Genomic DNA, 19,030 nt, shown 5'->3' with positions numbered 1-19,030 from the left:
AAACAAGCGCTGCTTTCAATCTCCTGCTGAGAAAGACAGTAGGAGATCCACAGGAAGTCCTGTGTAACAAATGCCTTACGAGTGTGTGTATGAAAAAAAATGGTGTCGAAAAATCCTGCCTGCAGACCTGAGCAGATGGTGTTAGTGACTCAGGCAGGTTGGAGGGCAGCCCAGTGGTGGGGCAGAGGGGGCCGGGGGCAGATCCCCCTCTCCTGTTAGCTGGGTTTAGCACACTGGGGATGGAGGGGGGCAGGGACTTTCCCAAGGGGGTGTTGGCAGGTCTGCTTACCAGCTGACATCTCATCCCAGTATTGATTTTTTTTTTATCGTTGCACCCGTGGCTCTCTCATTGAGGGGAGGTTGGATAGAGACTTGCAGTGGGGGCACGTGCCTTGGTGTACAGTGCTACGACTCTGCATGTTGGGAAGGGGGGCAGAGAGGGGCCGAGGTGGCAGATGGACAACAAGCTGCAGAGATTTGCTGGTTATGACTGATGTGTCCAAAGGGGGGATCCGGGGTGAAGAAAGCGTCGCTGCACAGCTGTTCTCGCCTTCGCCATCCTTCACATTTTACCCCGTTTGTCCCTGTGGAACATCTGGAGAGCCAGCGCCGATCTGATCCTATAGGGGACTTTGCGCCAGATGATCCAGCATGGTACAGTCTGAAACGGTTTGACTCTGAGCTGTACAAGGATGGGTTAATTACGATCATCTAGAGGAAGCACTGCTTCACCTTTTGACTCGGGAATCAAAAGCAAAAAGTACAGTGGAGCTTTGTTGTGAAATCCCAAAGAGTTGCTGTCAAAAGTTGCCATGATAAATTTTCCTGGGCGATAAATTATTGCAATAAACAATGATATTGTCATTTTGAGACCATTTGCAACTAACATAATAATAATAATAATGGCTTACTAATGCATGTATGCACTCAAAGAAAAACATTTTTTTCCTACGAAACATTTCACACTGGAACTGGGAAACATTTTAAATATCCAAAATAATCAAACAAAATCATTAAAATTAAAATTGATTATTAAGTTTCAGTAACCAAAATTGAATGTCGGAAAAAGTAATCACCTTCAGCTTAGACTGGGAAAACAGGCAAAAGTGGCAGGTAGAAAAAGTAACAACTGAAATGTTTCTCAAAATAAGTTTTCAACAACATTAAAGAGAAGCGTCTCTTTAACGATGGTTGTCCAATGGAAACTATGGAACACAAATCAAAAACAATATATATTGTGATAGGCATGTGATCAAAATATGAATGCATAATATATCTGATGGAAAACTCAATCATTTCACCAAAGTTCAATCCAGAACCGCAAAGCATTCTGGGGGATGTACATAGAAGAAAGGCTTTATCCATTCAATCTTTCATGGCCAGCTAAGCAAGATTAGTGGCATCAACTAACTCTCTCACTCTCTGGTTACATAGCAACAACCTGTTGAGTAACTTGCGCAACAGCAGTTTCAGGTTCCGCCACAACAGCAGCATAAAGTGAAAACTGTGGGGAAAACAGGAAACTTCCCCAGTTTGGCAATATTTCAGATATGTAAAGCAAAAAGTCTAATATACAATTATCAATATTGACTGATGTGAAACGCTTAAATCGTGATCCGTTTATCAGCCATATCATCCAGCCCTAATCACGCTCATTTTTATTCACCACGAGATTAATTGATTTACTGTGGCAGGCTTAGAGACAACCGCTCGAGAGAACGTTCGGCTCCCAGCTAAAACCCTCAGTAAGCTAATGCCGCGCATGCAAATCGCAGCGTCACATAAATTACCTGCTCACTGCTAACACCAGGGCCGGGCGCACACAACAACCAGGAAAACAGAACCTGTATGCAAAAAACCTCTTTAAGATTAGATACGAGAATATGCAAATTCTCTCCCTGCCGGTGGGACGCTGTGGTATAAAAGAAGCTTAAGGCGGCTGGGTGTTCTCATTTCCTAAGCAAACACTGCGGTTCACTCCCTTCACGGCTTTGCCAAAGCATAAACAGTTGGGGCACTGACAAATGACATGAACAGAGGTATTTAAATAAAGCAACATATCTGCGTAAAGATGTTGGAGGATGCATGAGGTGTGTGGGGATGTGGCTGATCTTGATCCGACTTCCACCGGTTTTGGGTGACAACATATTCCCCGGCTCTTGACAGTCGGGCTCGCGACGATTTGGTTTTTGTTCCTCTCTGAGACGAGCAGCCCGCTCAGAGCCAAAGCTTAGCTCACGAGCGAGCAACTGTGGAAGATGGCTGGAGCAGAACCTGGCAGCACTGTGCAAACCACAGGCTTGCCAATCAACACTCCATGGCCATGAGGTATTCAGTCATCAAAAAAAAAAAAAAATTAGGCAGGGTGATTTCAAATAAATGATTTCGCATGAGAGGAACAGAAGGGCTGAGCTGTGTTGAATCATTGCGCCAATAATAAAATCACAGGAGATATTCGCACCGGCCTGCTTCCCCCCCCCCCCATCACGCTATGTAATCTGCTTCTAGCGTCTCCAAGCTGGTGAAGAGGGGAGCCAAGGCGATGTTTTCGCAAATCACTCAGAGATGTTAAACGGGGGGAGTGGGCAAAAGCGAGAAGCCGGCCAAGACAGCTGAAGAGTGGGGACAGCTGGCACGTTTCAATTATTCCTCTCTGTCTCCGTGCTTCGGCTCACAAAAGGAATTGATGGCACAAGAATGAGGATGGGTGTTAAGCTGCAACACGTTTACAGTAGACGCTCAGGCATAAATCAAGGAGCCTAATGTTCATTTCAGAAAGCTGGCAGCTCAAGCTGCGGGATGATGAAGTTTTTTCGCTGTTCAGATCGGATCCCGGCTCAAACCCGGGCCATATGGCGCGAGGCGCATATGCCAGTCACTCCTTGTGGCACATATGCTATTGTTGTAGAAGGGAGGCAACTTGCAGGAAGCGTAGCTTTAAATTGGTGAGAGAAAAGTGAGAGAGGGAGAACGGCTGAGAACAAGCTTTTAAAGAAGGCACGTGGAGGGGAGGGTGTATTATGTAAGATTGACTCTTTTGAGGGGTTTTTTATCACGCTATAATGTTATTCTCTCGTCAAAAACACGCCTGGAGTGTTGCTTTGACTGACTCACACAGGTCAGAGAAATCCTTGAATCTCCCATGGCAACCATTCAGCGGTGCTCAAACACTTGCTCTGTCGACAAAACTCTAAACAAAGATCTTCCTCGGAGCTGCAGTCTCCATCCAAGTTTATGCTTCACAAAACACCCCTCTCCCACTCTGCTCCCACAGACTAGCGGCAGCAGCAGGTAACACCTGCTGGAACTACGAGTCTGCTGCATAAAGGAGAAACATTGTTGTGTCGGAGTGTCAAAAACAGCAGGAGCTTCTTAAAGCGACAGAGGCCCAATTTTAAGGTGTCAAATTACAAAGTCAAATTTCTTTTTAGGTTGCTTTTGGTATATGCAGCATTTTTATAACAAATGAAGTTAAAATAGTTTCTTGCTTGTGCTATAAAATGGCACTATATGCCTGGAAAATTATTTGTGTTACTTTGATGTGTAGCACACATTGGAAAGGTTATGCTGAAGAAGGTGAAATAAGTAAGAACTAGACTGATGGAGGCATCAGACAACACTAACGCATTTCTGCCTTCAGAATAAGAAGCACCCCACATGTGTAAGACTGTAGGTCAACCTTAACCCTAACCCCAAGCCTTCTGCATTGCCAGCTTCATGTTTGAAAGCTCACATGTGGGACATGACTGGCTTGATTAGTGACTCATGAATCACCAGCTCAGAGAGGGGTTTCCCCTTTATGATGAAATAGCTCTGAGAAAGAAGCTTCTGTCTCTTTGGGTCCTTTTATGTCATACACAGTCCAGTGGGGCTCCCAAACTGCAGTTAAACCGCCATTAACCTCTGACAGTAACGCGTTGCAGACAAACAAGACGCCTCCACTCACACACATCCTTCCTGGAGTATCCACGAGAGCCCACCCTCTGTCCCCCCACCCCACAGCAGAGCTCTGGAACAGCCATCAGTCACAGCTTCTTATGACCGCTGCTGGGTCGTCTAAGGTCAGTGCTGCTGGGTTCCACCAAATAAAAAGGGCGGACATCTTGGGACTTCCCAGAGAAAAGCTCGCGTCTAATGGCCCTTCCGACATCAGCCCACCCTGCCGGCCTGGAATTTGACCCCTTTTTGCCGTCGGCGACCCCTAACCAGAACCGGTGACCCTTTGTACTCCGAGGCTGCCGCGGACAGAACACCAACACGAAGGAAAACAGAGGGGAGTTTGCAGATGAATTCCGCATTGAAAAGAAGATCCTCCAGGAGTTATTTGTGCAATGCTTGCAGGCACTAGCCTTATCATTTCATTAATTAGCATGACATGCCTGCCTGATGGACTTGAACGCCGCTCCAGCAGCTGTCTCAACTGATTACAGCGGCAGCCGTGGTGCCACAATTATCGAGGTGACTGGAGACACCGCCTGCCACTTCTAATAAAGGACTTAACTCCTGCTTCCCACATCACAGCGCAGCGGTGGGAGGACAGCGGCAGCCTCCCCACGTCTCCCGTACCTTTAAGACCTTTTCAGCGTCTCTCCACGGGCTTCTGTGAAGCTCAGTGTGGGCCGCAGATCTTGAGCAGCGTGTCAGCTTTGCTTAAGCTTGCAGAACGCCTCAACAGTATCAGCTTGTTGCCCCACAGGAAAGCATCCTCCATTAGCCCACCAGCTGGCTCGCAATCCGAAGAGAGAGAGCAAGAAAGGGAGCTAGAAATAAAAGGGTGATAGCGGGGTGGAGTTTAACAAACACAAAGACGGGGCCGCTTTCACCGGGAAGCTTCAAGTCTGAGCAGGGATGCAGGGTGGGAGCGTTCAACGGCGCAAACAGAGACACAGCTTTCCACCCTCGTTTCATGTATAAACACGCGAGAAGCCCACATGCCTCTAAGTGGATATAATATTATCTTTCAGTGCCGCACTGATTACTTCTCAATGGGATGGAAATGGTTGGGTGAAAATCCTTCAACAAATCTTAAGTGGCGTGGCAGTGGGCTGAAAGAGCCTGTGTGTTTTTCTTTTCCTCCCTCCTCCTCCTCCATCTCAATTTTCACTATCCAGAGCTCAAAGCAACAATTGGAAGCTGACAGCTCCCAACCGTTCACCATACCTCACTGACTGTTTTGACATTTGCAGCCATCAAAGCTAAGTGCAACGAGACAGAGGGGCCGGGGGAGTGGACAAACATCTCCACCACCAACATATCGCATTTCGTCAAGTGTTTTTGCAGCGACTTAAAGTGTTGTCTGAGATGTGCTCCCGCTATTTCATGATCTAAAACAAATGAACTAAGCTAAAGGTACTGATGTACCTGCCAGGTGGGGGTACAGGTGGTAATAATCCCATCATCAACGTGTGCCTGAGAGCTACATCACCCATCAGCCGCTACATTTCTTTTTTTTTGTTGCGTTTCCGCGTCGAAGCACGTTGTTATTATAAGACAGGGCTTCTGGTCTTCGCTACGTTGATGTAAGATTGCGTCCACTTTTCTAATCTTTCAAGACTCCATCAGTGCAGCAGGCCTTTAATTGTACATTACATCATGCCTCAGGCTTTTCAGACTGTGTGCGCCTTCTGAATAAAACCGCATAATCAGTTACAGTAGGATAAAGTCAAGCCAAGATTACTTATGCACCACTTAAAAAACAGCAAGCTCCGGCTGAATGGATGTAGAGGCAAAAAAAAGTTAATAGAAACAGAAATAAATAGAAAAAAATACATTCAAACCGAATGAAATAACCACTTAGGCACTTAAATGATTTTAAAGGAACTGTAACGTGAATAGGCAGCAAAGGCTGATGATAAAACGGGAGTAAAATGCTCCTGCAGAGAATTAAAAACTGTGCAGCAGTAATTCTCACAAGCCGACGACAAGAGGCAGAATAACTAGCTACCAATGATCCATTTTACCCAGCCGTTCTCAACAATCCTTAGCTGTAATAAGGACATGGATTTCTGTATTAACTCCTTCTTTTGACAGGATATTTTATTATTTTAGCCAGTTGTCTCAGATGAAAAAAAAGCTACTTTCACAACAATATCCAGTGTCTATTTTAAAACCAAAGTTCATTACAGTAGGTAAGTGCATTGCAACATGTACAAAAAAAATGAATAACTAGCATGCCCTCAACCTAAGTCTTGATTATTTCTAAATGATCCTCAATTGAAAATAAATGTTCATGTGACTGAAATTATCTGTAACATCTTAGCAGACTACTTCTCAAACGCTAGAGTCCCACTGTGTCTCAGGACATTTCAACACAAGTTTCACATATCAGTAAGGAGAAAGTGAAAACATTAGTGCAGAATGTGCCTAATAATGCAAACAAGGATCCTGCAGCAGAGCTGCTTCTGGGCTTTAATTAGGCTTCCAGCAGCTGGTGATGACGAGACCAGATCTACCATCATTTCCCCTTCATGTCAAAATTATTTATGAACTACAAGTTGCTTTTTTTTTTTCTCCCATCAGAGCTCAGCGTACTTGAAAGGGAAGTTTTTTAGGAACTGTTGCTAAAGTCTGTGTTTTTTCTTTTCTTTTGGGGGAAGGTTGGGCGAGGGGTGTTTAAAACTAACATCTCAGAGCTGATGACACACTTAAGAGGACTGCAGTGAAGCAGTTTGAAAAACAGAACTTAGAAAGCACACGCCAACGCCTTTCGTCTCCCAGCTGCAGTTAACCTCAGCACTGCAGGAAGGGTGACAAGTGGAGGTATCGGATTTGCAAACGTGCTGTCCTTCACTGACACTCATTCATCATTCTAAATGAGAGACAGAGAGGCTGAAAAAAGTAGTAAAGTGACCCAGACATGTGTGGGAGGATTGCAGAGGAATAAGGAGAGGGCTGGCTAAAGATTTGTGTTAAATAAACTAATGGAGACAAGGCCTGACCCGTGTGGCTGCTCCTACCACACACACACAGAGGTCTCTGACGTAAACTGAGTCTGGTTTTCTCGAGGCACGATGGACAGGGGACATTAACAACAGCCATCACATCTGCAGAGCTGCCACATTTCACTATCGCGTTCCAAGCGCTGCAAGAGAAGAAAAGATTTGTTTGGAGTGTGAAAGCTGCATGACAGTTTGGGGAAATGTGTGAATGTGAGTATGTGTGTAAGGACGGAGGGGGTGTGTGCGGTGTACACTGACCATAATTGGACTCTGTAACAAAACAAATCACTAGCAAGATGAAACAGACTACACCAGGGAGGGGGAAAAAAGAAAAAAAAAAGAAAAAGCAAACAAGAGCCCTCCTCCTCGCCCTCTTCCAAAAAAAGTGACAAACAAGCCTGGGTGGCACAAAAGAAAAATCAAACAGTCTAAAGTAAACACAATTTCTCTGTACGGCTCAAAACACTTCAGACTGCAAGGGGTGATGACAATGCTAAAGTAGTTAGAGGGAATTTAAAATCAGTCCAATGTGTTCGACTGTTTCCACAAAGAGAGACAGAGACTCTGACCCTCATCAAACCGTGGAGATTTTACGGCCCCTTCCCTCCTTTTAGCAGCCAGTTCTTACATTAAAGCGAGCAGCTCGGAGCCAAGTGTTGGGAGAGTCACACTTGAGAGAGGGTTTTAAGCACTATACAGTAGCAAGACCCAGATGGCTCATCGCGCCTGAAAAACATGTCCGCTGTAGCCGAGCTACACAGGCACCTGCTGCCAGGATTGGGTGCTGCTAATACAGCATGCCCCAAGCACTTTAGCACTTGCCCCGGACATAACGGCTGACGGGTCAATAAATGTATCATTAGCGCTAGCCATAGCTGCTCATTGATTTCTGTTTTTTCTTAATCTCAAAATGTGGCAATTTGTCACGGTGTTACACTAACTTAAAAAACAAGAGAATGTGTAAAACTTTAGAAGGGAAATTGGAAGTTAGGTATATACTTTTAGCAAAAGTGAGATGCTCAAAATGAAGTCAGAGGAAGCACAGAGATGCAAGGAGCTATTTAAAAGGAAACCTTACTTTCTTAGACAGGCGCTTCATTCAGAGCGAGCGAGAGAGAGGATGGAACATGCAGGAAATGCTGGCAGCCCTTTGGAAATCTCAGAGTTACTTTAGGGGTCTGTGTTCTCTACTTAATGGTCTACATTCATCATTGCTGTTTTATAATGCTAGCGCTGCTAACTAGTGTAGCCTGGTAAAAAAAACAAACAGCTCCTTATTCTACACCTTACTTTGTCTAAAGGGTCTGGACCCTCAGCTATTGAGAAATGGTTGCTTCATGGACTCTGTTGAAGTTTTAAGTGACTGGATCTGATTTGTACAAATTGCTAATATTTGTAAAGCATGTAATGTCGCAGTTCAATCAAGCTTATCCAAAATTGCGTGCACTGTAAAGAACCCTGTAGAAAGTAAGGTCACCATATCCGCAATAAAATGTCTTAAACATTCCTCTTGATCCAACTTGAATTACTCAATATTAGTACGTGTGTCCAACACAGACTGAATGCTTTCGTTCACTTCCTCTGCTCCCATTACCAAAGTACAACCCTATACAGGCAGACTACATTTCTAAAACGTAACAGAAAATCAATGACATCGTTCACAACTCCTCCTTCTGTTTGCTGATTGGCCCGGTTGAAATTTACCTCAATGGGATAAATCCAGGACAAGAGATGTGAATAGAGATGAGAATCGAGTCGAATTGCATAGGAAAGCATTGGCTAACTATGTAAGCCAACATGTACAAGTTAGCTTGTATATCTAATACAAGCTAACTATGCTTGCACAGTTTGTTTTTAAATAGCCATACAAGTTAGCTTATATGGCTAGCAGGCTAACTGTACAAGCTTCCTAACAATACAAGTTAGATATTGCTTAGCTACTGCTATAGCTTGTTAGTATATAGAAAAGTTATATACAAAGCTTGTCCTTTATACATATTTACAATCTTGTGGCCATTAATGTAGGACATATACAAGCTAACTACTTGTATAGAACATTAGACACTAAAGCTGGTTTAAAATGATAAGTCAATAATCCTTATGTTTTATTTTAAAAAGCAACTGCTCTCTCACACCGCAGTGTGATATTGCCTTGCCTCCTAATATAAATAATCAGTGCCCAGTTATGACAGGAAGGTTTGGTGGAAAAAGAACTATTTACATCCCATCTTTACATCTTCTTTAATTCATGTTTAAGACAAACACCTGAATAGTAAGGCTGAAGCCTTCAAAAAACAGAGATTAGAAACAGACCTTTCTGATTACTGCACATTAAAATTCTAAATCTTTAGAAATTCATTTATAAATATAAAATATTTCAGTATTTATTCTGAATATTACATTTCACTGTTAGATCAGTCAGAACAAGCTGTTGCGAGCAAACTTCAACAATAGTTTTCAACAACCCTAGCCTGCTTCTGACTGTTGTTTGTGCTCTGAACTCTTTCTTCTTCTTCTCTCCTCTCGCTGGTCTGTGTGACATTGGAAGAATCTCGTTCCAAAGCAAACAGCAGTGAGATCCCAGTCCTGCTGCTCACCCCTCAACACAGCAGTTTCAATCTAGCAGCCGCAGAGGCTGGAGCCAGGGCTCTGTTGAATGAGGTATTACAGTCAGTCAAAGGCCATTAGGGGCCCCAGCACCAGGGCCCAGGGCAGGGAGTTCGCTAGTAGCCAAAAACAACAGCCAAACAGATGACCGCTTCAATATTGGAGAAGACCACAGTGTGCATGTTCTGTTTCCTAACCACCGCTGATACGGCCAAAATTACAGACCTCTGTGTCTGGATGAATTATTCCCTTTGTTCTGAGCACTGGCAGGATTAATGGCGCTCACTCCAGGTGAAACACTTAACCCAACACAAGCCCTTTCTTAGAATTGTGTCAGATTACGCCTTTCACCATGTGTTTGAGACGGATAGCCGGTCTCCAAAGTGAAACTTTTCAAAGCCGCTCATTTGTCAAACCTGCGGTAATATCGTGGGATGAGACATACTGAACTATGACCTGGAGGATATGATCACGCATGCCGTACTCTTCAACTGAGAGTTTGATGAATCTGTTTTCTTTGGGACTGTGTTTACAAAGTTGGTCTCCTTCCTGCCGCGGAAACTCCGGCGCATTCTTCTGATGTTTGGATGTCCTCGTCTGTCATGGAATTCAAAGTATTTCATACCCGCTCTGTTCCTGGCGACGTCTTTTCAGTCTTTTATAAGCCTCTCTAAACTGCTTCCCTAAATGTCCAATCCATTACGAGCACGCTTGTAATATCCATCTAGGCTGACGACTGTCCCCCAGCCAACATTTGTCCATTATCCAAGCACTGTGTTTGGCTACAATCACCTACCATCTGGCTTTGTCAATGAGCGTTGCGGCTTCATCTGCAAACAACATTGGCTGTGAACCTCTCGACATAAATGAGCTTAAAACGCACAGAGCAAGGAGCTGGGATCTTCAAACAAATCCAGGGCGGGGAAGAAAAACAGTCTTGCTGGCAGACAGACTAAAGCTGGGAATAAAAGATTAAAAGCGTGAAAAACCTGCAAGTGATCACAGGCGTCACACTTTACATTTCAGGCCTGACAGCAGTGATAAGATGCCGGTTGTGTATTCTCATAAGTAAACAATGAGAAAGCCTTCCACAATGTAGCTGGCTGTGTTTTCATTGGAGGAGGAAGAGGATTAAGATTAGACAGAAGATGTGGTGAAAGCTGCTGTTCTCCAGTGTTAGCCGTTATTTTATTTTCTTCCCTCATAAGAAAAAAAACAAAAAAACAACAGAACAAAACACAGACCTAGATTTTATTTTACCAAATGCCTGTTATGCGGTGAGATGATAATGCAAGCTGGTTCATGAACTACAGCAGCTGGTACTGCTTGAGGGGTTATGCACTTATAAAGGCAGAGCTTTTTCTTTTTTCGAAACTAGAGAAAATGAAGAGAGTTTGTAAAATGTTGCCCATTTCGTGCAGTGCGTGACAAATGGTGTAGCATTCAAAGCGTTGAACTGCTTCAAGATGTAACTTTTAACGTGGTGTCACAATTTGTTTTTGTTTTGTTTCTATATCTAAAGATCAACTGGACATCTGGAAATTACTCTTTAAAGCTATAGAGATGACCCGCTAATTATAAATCAATAACTAAGTTGAGCAACTTTCATCTGGTTGTTCATCAGTGCAGACAGAACAACTGCACAATGTGGCATGAGAATATGCCATCCTCCCTTGGCTCATCGTGGCTGTTTATTTATTTATTTCAAAAGGGACAATGCAAATCACATAATATGTCAGAGTTAGCCATAAAGGCTAGTTTTCATCTGTAGTCCCTAAGAATACAGTCAAAAGATACAATTAATATCAACACTCACCTGTTGTAGGCTTAAGGAGGCCTACAACATTTGAATAGCATTTTGAGTAAGTAGCACTAAGCAGTAAATTCAGTAGCAGCAACGCACATTTGTGTATACAGTGTCTGAGAGTTGTGAAGTTAAAACCGTTGACAAAACCAAACATTCAGCCAAGCCGAGTGATCAAATTGAACACGCTACAGCATCAGATCCAAGAAAAGGCGGTGTTGGACCATTCTTTACCAAAAACAACATATGTTTCTACTAAGCATCAGTGTAACGATAGTGGAAATGCTGGAGAATCGAGGAACAATAATAGCAAAAAATGGAAAAGATAAAGTGCAAACTCTTAATTCGAAGGGACGTGCTTGAAAAGTGAGCAAAAACATGATCTGATTCACTCTGTAAACTCATACATGCGCCCTCCAAAAGGCTGGTTGCGACCCTGACAATCTGTTCCAAAAGTCCCTCGCAGCCTCTAGTGATCGTGTAATTGCTCTCTCTTCGCGGCTAAAGCTGAATCCATAGTCGGTCAATGATTACACAGACACACGACGAACCCCGGACACGCAGCACTTTTGACGCGACTCCCGCTTCCTGCCACCGCAGCTGCCAGCCACGCCGCTGACTGACAGAAGCCGAGCGTCCCGACTCGTAACGACGAACACCCGCGAGAGAGAGGGAGAGGAACGCATTGATCATCAAACGGGCCTCTGGTTTCAACAATGAAACTCAATCAGCAGCAAACAAATGTTCTAAAGGGAGTAAGTTAATATTTGATGCACCCTAGGCTCTTTGCACATACCAAGCATGTTTCTAATGGACACAATAATGCACTAAAGGAGCCGAGGAGTGGCACTGGGGAATAGTGTGGAAGATCAGCAGTGATTTTACAAGCCAGATAATAGCGGCGCATCGAAAAGCCGAACAAGCCTTTGAAAACAGGCGGCGTGTAAAAGCCTTGACATCACCGTCTGAATCTTACCAAACAAACACAATTCTCTGTAGTCCGTTTTTTTTTTTTTTTTTTTTTAGGATGCCAGGCCACAGGCCTTCAACCGCCTTAACCGTCTGCCACACTACATAAATACTACAAGACAAGACCATTTTAATTTTAAAAGCTATAAATATTGAGGAACAATGAAAATTATATATTGGACAACAGAATGTCACAAGACAGAAGAGAATTTATGTGGACTGGAGCCGTTTGTGCCCCTCCTCTCCTTCTCCTTTTGTTGCGCACGCTGAACGATGGGCATCTGCAGTAAGAGCTGGGAGTCCTGTAATTGCTTTTTCTGTCCCTGAAGCGGACCTTCCTGCTTTAAATCAAAAAAGCCAATCTCTGTCAGTAATGGCTCAATTAATAATTAAACACGTGTCTTATCTCAGCTGAGCTCCCCCCCTATTTATTTTCATCTCTCCGACGAGATGGCTGCACAAACAGCATTAGCGCTATCAATAAATGGGAGCTTAATATCGGGCTTTTTCTTCAAAAAAACGAATCCCTGTGCTCACAAGCGGTCTTGTGGCTGTGATCAGTAATATACTAAAGATTAACGGAGAAGAAGTTATGCTTTTGTTCACCGAATCCCTCCTGAATATTTATCTAACCAAACCTTTTGCCCTCTGTAGCAATTCTGTATCCTTTTAATGTTGTATTTCTTTAATTCTTATCATTTTATATCAAACAATGATGAGAAATTCTCCTGATAGAAACTGGATGAGTTTACTCTAACGGTAAATAAAACTAATTTTCTGGATTGGTCTAACTACGAGACTGAGTGGTGGAGGTTGGTAGGACAGGTGAAGGACTTCAGGTTTGTCATTTTCAGCAACACTGAGAAAGAACGAAGGCTGCGTTTTCTACAGAGGAATGCTGGTTGTTCACTCAGGCTGCTACAACACAGAGTTTCCACAGGTGTGGGTTGTTTTGATCCCTACCTATTTTGTACTTTTGCAGTTTTGCTAGGGCCACCTGCCACAGGATGTTAATATTAGTATTAGGGAAAAAATCTGTCCAGATTTTCTTAACCTTGGGAGATTACGAGAAAGCAATCTTCTCTACTTTCCCAAAGGTCTGAAAATCAGCCGCTGTCCCATTGTGCTCTGCCGTGAGAGAGTCCTGACTGACTGGTAACGTCCGCAAGTTCAAAGTTAACAATAGTCACCCCACTGGTGCCAACTGAGCGACTTTTCAGGCAAAACTAATCGGTACTGGTGAGAATCGGAATCGGCAGGTCAGGCTTTTGGAACATTCTGAATTTGCAAATGTTGGCAGCCTTTTGGAAATCTTAAGATTTAAGGTAAAATGCGTCTTCTACTGACGACTAACATGAACTAATGTTTACACTTTGTGAAACAGACCTAACAACACTCATTTCTATTATGACTCTTAAGAAAGTTAATTTTAAAACATCACTTTGCTTCAACTGAGCAAAACCCAGTTTTACAACTACTCTCTTGCACTCAACGGAATGGTGCTTCTGCTTTGATATACATAACGAGTCTTTAAAGTAGAAAGGCCAAAAAACATTTTTGTTCCTCTGAATTGTAATTTTCAAACAGGAATTTGAGCCAGCTAAAATCGGTATTGGTAGGTCAAAGCTCTAAAAGACCTGAAATCATAAATTGGCCACAAATCTCAAATCAGTGTCACTTTGTTCGGTAGCTTATCTTTCATAAAGCAAAATTAGGTCGAACATACATTGACATCATATATTGAAATCTGCAGCCTTGTGGAGAGGTAGTTGAACAAAGTATTGGTCTTACAAACTATTTTCTCTCCAACATAAACTCAGTTGACTTTCATCAGGTTTTTATTTCACACCTGTGATGCTAATCCAGCTGCGTGGAGCCCTGTATGTTTTTCCAGTGTCACGTCCAATCTCCAGCTACAGGGTGTGCCTAAAAGCCAGCCACCCTCTCCTGGCTACCAGCACTCAATCCTGACTTAGCGGAGTCGAGAAGCTGATTAGTCGGTCAGAGGGCCAGCCTACAATCATTATTTAATAGGCGAGAGGCTACGAGCGGCAGAGCCGGCCACAGAGGTTAGTGATACATTATGCTGACCCGGCCAGAGGAGAGCCGCTCAGCCGAATACAAACATGTTCTCCCCGTCTGGCGCTATATGTCTGGGCTGCTCCTCAGTCCCCCTCCCTGTATCCCTGACCTTACTGTACCCTCGGCAATCACCATCCTTCCTCCCTTCTCTGCCGCTCAGGCGATACTGCGATTCGTTTTAACGCGGGCTTCCAACAGCCGAGTGCGACCTCCGCACCGCCGGCCCCAGCCAGAGTAATAGCAGAGGAGGGGACCCCGGTCCTTTTATTGACATGCAGCAAACAGCGGCGGTGGAACAAAGGCCACTCAGAACCCATTGAGAGAAAAGACCTACAGACAGGGTGGTTGTTTAGCGATTCGACACAGGGACCCTAGATTGTCTAGCACATCATGAGAGCTTAGGGAGCGAGCCATGAACCGATGGGGGGATGGAGGTACAGTGGAAGCAGGCTGAGAGCGGAGGAGAGGAGGGGTTTTTATCATAAAGAAAACCATTTGGACACAAAATAATTTGGATATCTGTGCAAGAAATGGTCCAAATAATAGTAATGAAAAAAAAACAACTATACAGGCAGAAACTAAATCCTTAAGCTACAGTGCTGGTAATGTGTTTACATATAAACAAGAGTTAGGGGATTAGCCCTAAATCCACCGCCAAGCTAAATGGTTTTATGCACTTTTTTTTTTTTTACCCCCCAGTTTGTTTACTTCGATGTCAATTAGGCTAATTTGTTCGACATCCCCAAACGAGCCACAAGATCCTGAGCGAGTGAACTTTGAAGTCATGTCTTTTAAAAGCTGCGATTTCCCCCAACGCCGCGGTAACCTCGACTTCACCTCCTATCTGGCCTCCGAGAAACACTAACCGTGTCAGACGCGAACGGCGGCAGATGTGTGCGCTCTCTTTTCCCTCTGCCTCCGACTCCGCACACTCTCCTCTTTCTTTTGTTCCACTGGCCTAATCCAGTATGTGTGGGCCGGTAAGTTTAATGGAAACAATTTATTAAGTCCGGCTTAAAATGCCATCTGCAGCTAAGCCTCCCAAAGCCGCTAAGCTCCTAGTTTCGCCCCAGAGCTTGCTGTGTTCACGCTTACTGTAATGCTCTGTTTAAAATGAGCACAACGGGTCAAAATTAATCAGGATTACAAGGGCACAAATCCACTTCAGAAATGGGTTTTCTACCAATCTTACCCCCCTCCCCTCCCCGCCCCTCCTTTGTTATCCCAAGATGCCTTGGGATTTCTGGTAGGGAAGCACACCGCGTTGGCTTACCCGTCAGGCGAAGACGATAGATGCTCAGAGAGTACAACAGGCCTGGCGAAAGGCGGTTTTAAGACCCACCCATGCAACATTCAACATCATCAGCGCAGATTCCTAAGAGTTCCTCTCAGATATTTCGAGCTGCTGACAGCTGGGTGATAACTCCCTGCTACTTGGAAAGACCCGGCATTGTGAAATGTCATGTAAAAGTGTTTATCTGCACTCCGTGGAGGAGCCCTGTGCATGTTCGGCAGCTACTTTTAGCTCTTTATTCGCCTTCGAGCAAGTGACAACGCTAAACTCTGACCTTCGATTCAATAACAGCAGCTCGCGGTGAAGCGTAAAAGTCTTTGCAGCGTCTTTACTTAAACACGCCATCCTCCAGCAAATCGATAATCTGCAGGAGGTTTAAGACAGGAAGTAAACAAAAACCAATAACTGTTAGATAATGCTTGCCCTCTGATGCACCTTCCTACATCGTAACCACCAACACACAGACACTCAACTGAACTCGCACTAGCTCTTGGGTAAAAGCGTCCACAGAGAATTGCACAGTGCCATTCCTGATACTATTACGCTGTGCTATCATCAGGTTGTCAAAAGAGCAGCAGTGGAGAGATGATAAAAATGAAACATGAGAGAGAGAAAGCAAGGGAGTCCCGTTTCATCAGCAACCACAGACACTAATATCTCTGAGTTTTTGATTATTAACTAGTAGGGGAGCACCGATTTTTCGGCGTAGATTTCCTTAATTTTGGGAGATCAGCCGATTTTTACATGTGAAGCCGATCTTATCCACCGATCTTATCTAGCTTGGCAAAGCTCTAAGAATCAACCACTGTCCTATTTTGCTCTCTGGAGAGAAAGGTTTGACTGACAGACCGGCTCACCAAGTTATGTCTACTCGTTTACAATTAATAATAGTGACCCACTGTTGCCAACTCAACAACTTTCTTACTATATTGAGCAACATTTCAGACAAAAAAAAATTGGTATTGGCCAAAATCGTAATCGGCAGGTTAAGCTTTTTAAAAGGTCTTTAATCGGCGACCTGCCAGAAAAATGCAATCGGTGCACCTCTATTAACTAGTAGCTATGCCTGTTTTCAACTGTTGTGTGGATTTTGAGAAGAATGTCACAAAAATGGAGAAAAAAGTACATTAACTTTGTTTCCATCTAATGGTTTCGAGTGAATCGAGCCTAATTTTGTCAAATTTTTATGCTACGCACGGCTGTAATAAACAGGAAGTAGAGTTTGAAAGCTAGCATGGACCACATATCTCAGAAAAATGGAGAGAAATTTTCAGGAATGTGTCGCTATCAGAAAAGTTGTACATGTTTGATCATGTCAGAGACGTTAGAGAAAGGACAGGAAAGAATCGACTGATCAGTGATGTCAGGTAAATGTTCGGAAAACGTGTTTCCATCTTCCCTGTAGAGCATTAACTCTTTTTCGGAAAAGCCAAAAAACACCTGAAGTGAGCGCAATAACGATTGTTGCTAAATTCAGTAAGTTATTTCCAATTTCATAGATTCCACCAACACTCTCCTAACATGATACTTTGAAACGCGCATCAAAAAACGTTGATGGAGTCACAATTATTGTGTCACGGATAGATTACTAAGATACACTGAATTTCATTCTTTTTCTGCAAGTAATTCAGTAATAGTTAATAGTACATTTTCCTATTTAAAACTGTACTGTTTATAATAGTTTGAATTATGTTACCCTGTAACATAACTCATAAGTAAAAACCGTTTAAAAAAATGAATTTTAATAGGAACATGGAGCTAATAATAGTGATAGTTCCTATAATAGTAAGTCTTATAATCAATAACACTACTGGTTTCAATTTTTATGTAACATTTCTTTTCTTAATCATTAGAATCACATACCAGCCCAAGTCTATTGTGGGCAATCAGGACATCAACTGAAAAAAAAGCAACATAAAAATAAAACAAACACCTATCAAGTGAATCACACAAGCATATTCACAGCACTATGTATGTACTGTATATTAATCTAGTATGTACCGTATATGTTTATGGTAAGAGTGTGTGTGTTTGCATCTGTTGTTGACTCTACCAGCTAGCAGCTCCACAGGCCTGGTGATTAAAGGAAAGAAGCCTTTCCTTTTCGGCAGTCCCTCAGGGCCCCAAGCTGCTAATGGGACACACTGTAGATGCAGTGTTGTACAGCAAACCAGAGGAAAACAGCCTGTGGGCTTCCCTGTATTACACACAATGTCCACACACAGAAAAACCCGTCTTGGCCACAAGCAGACAGTGTCCCAGGATCTACTACAGCTCCAGAAAACAAGACTGGAACGTGAGATGAGAACCGACTGGAAGTTATCCCAATTTAACTGTGATAACTTTGTCCTTCATGTTCTTTTTTTTTAAGATTCTGTTGTCACCTCACTTTCTCTAACCTCTTCCTCTGGACCCTTCGCCTTCATCGCCCAAATAGGATCTGGATGATCTGTGTGATAATCAAGAGAGACTTTGATTGGATTGTCTGGATTTAATTCCAGCCATTTAATCCTCTGCCCTGCGCTCACTGTAGCACCAACTACAGAGTCTTTCCTTCACCTGGTAAACACAGGGGAAATTTTGCTGTAAGTAAGATATCATAAAAGTTACTAGAAATGCTTGTTTCACAACTCTCATGTTGGTTATGGATCATCTGAACCACACAGTTTATCAATACATTCGATTCAAGCCGATGAATGCTGATGTGTTTGTTGAGTCTCCCTGTGCAACCTTCCTCATCTGTCCGTATAGCTCACAGAATGTGGATCCATCTCATTCCAACCTCACCTTGTCTTAAAGGGCCCTCCTTCCTGCTTCTTGCCCAGAGGGGACATGGCCGCCATGCTGCTGCTATCTGTCACGGCTGCGCCCATCAAACCCCACACTCACATCTGCAGCTCAGACACCTTCACCCCCTGATTTGACCAGCTGAGCTTCACTGCATGTGGTAAATATTCATGTGCCAGAAATACCTGTTGATGTGTGTCACAGAATACACACACACACACAAAAAAGCATGTGGAATCCCAAGTGGTCACGGCGTACAAAAAAAAAAGAAAGAAAAAAAAGCAACAACAACAACAAAAAAACCCCAAAAACAAGGGCCTAATAATTCACATATGTGCATATGTGAATGTGGACAAGAGCTCGTGTTGTCTGGGGGCTGACAAAGCTCTTTTTCTGTCTTTCCTTTGGCATCAATTATGATCCAGGCCTGCTGTCAGAGAGCTTGTAATGCCTGAGGGGAAGTACCCATTTGTGGGAGCATGTGGCAGGGAGGCTCTAAATCCTCCCTAATGAACCAATATGTAGGAGGGCTAAGCCTTTGGCGGGGTC

General features: G+C 43.5%; 1 protein-coding gene across 9 annotated transcripts in view; it reads right to left on the bottom strand.

Moving 5' to 3' along the window:
- Window positions 1-19,030, bottom strand: part of fbrsl1 (fibrosin-like 1) — a 353,758-nt gene that overhangs the window by 27,152 nt on the left and 307,576 nt on the right. The gene's annotated exons all lie outside the window — the stretch shown is intronic.

The sequence above is a fragment of the Xiphophorus couchianus genome, chromosome 12, assembly GCF_001444195.1.
Source record: "Xiphophorus couchianus chromosome 12, X_couchianus-1.0, whole genome shotgun sequence".
NCBI classification, from domain to species: Eukaryota; Metazoa; Chordata; class Actinopteri; order Cyprinodontiformes; family Poeciliidae; genus Xiphophorus; species Xiphophorus couchianus.
This window is presented reverse-complemented; position numbering and strand designations above follow the sequence as displayed.